Source organism: Cavia porcellus, unplaced genomic scaffold (assembly GCF_034190915.1).
Source record: "Cavia porcellus strain 051 isolate PalLab524CR breed Dunkin Hartley unplaced genomic scaffold, mCavPor4.1 scaffold_21, whole genome shotgun sequence".
Lineage (NCBI taxonomy): Eukaryota > Metazoa > Chordata > Mammalia > Rodentia > Caviidae > Cavia > Cavia porcellus.
Window position 1 is genome coordinate 5,400,625 of NW_026947504.1, and position 987 is coordinate 5,401,611.

Genomic DNA, 987 nt, shown 5'->3' on the forward strand with positions numbered 1-987 from the left:
CCCAGTAGGATGCTGCATTCCTGGCTTCATGACCTACATGGACATTACTTCTATGGTACCTATGCATCACAGGCACTGCCTAAGCACAGCCTTGGGTGCTGGCTGTCACCCCTGAAAGCCTTTGTCCTTTCTTTGTGTTGGGATCACTCAGGTCCTCTCTATGCTGCAGAGCATGAGCAGTTGCCCCTGCTGGATGGCATTGTGTACAACAGTCCTCCTCCCCTGCCTGCTTTCTGAACCCTGCCACTGTGACCCCTCTCTGGGCCTTACCTTCATGAGCAGCTCTTCAGCTTTTACATCCCCAAGTCCCTTCTTTATCCACTGGAATATTACCCAACTGAGGCGACCTCCACACCTCAGTAGAAGACGGTGGTACACGGCCAGAGACAGAGGCGTCTCTGGTTGGTATCCCACATGCCGAGCTGACTCATGTCCCATGCCTTGCCACTCCTGCTGGGTGAGATGATGCTGCATGGTGGCACCAATCTGCAATCCCTGCTGACAAGTAAGGTGGGCCTCTTTCCCCACTGCCCACTGGACATTTGCTGGCCTTCTTTAGAAGAAAGTCTCTTCACCTCCACGGCCCATTTAAAAACACACACGTTTAAAGTGTGCAATGTCAAGCACTTGTGTCTGTTTCCACCTAACTTGTGGACTAAGACTTATGGGTAGGTGTAAAAGCAAATGCTCTTTGCCACCCAGAACTCACTGTTGAGTGAGTTTTGATGTAGAGGAGGAGTGTGGGGCTGCTGTCTGACCCTAGCACTCCCAAGGTGGAGTTGGAGGAATGCAGTTTGAGGCAACCTGGACTACACAGCAAGACCCTACTTGGAAAACAGAACAAAATTTTAAAAAACCTGTGATATCTAATGCAGACTAAAGTGATCCCTGAAGCTGGCTCTGAGATGAAGCATTAATAATTACAAAGCACATGAGCTAGTCTCGGCACTGCTAACTTGATTTCCAGTTATCTATCACACACCAGTA

The 987-nt window shown here is 49.5% G+C and overlaps 1 pseudogene; it reads left to right on the forward strand.

The window, feature by feature from the left end:
- Positions 1–622: 622 nt before the first annotated feature.
- Positions 623–745, forward strand: LOC111753754 (small nucleolar RNA SNORA40; annotated as a pseudogene).
- Positions 746–987: the final 242 nt, after the last annotated feature.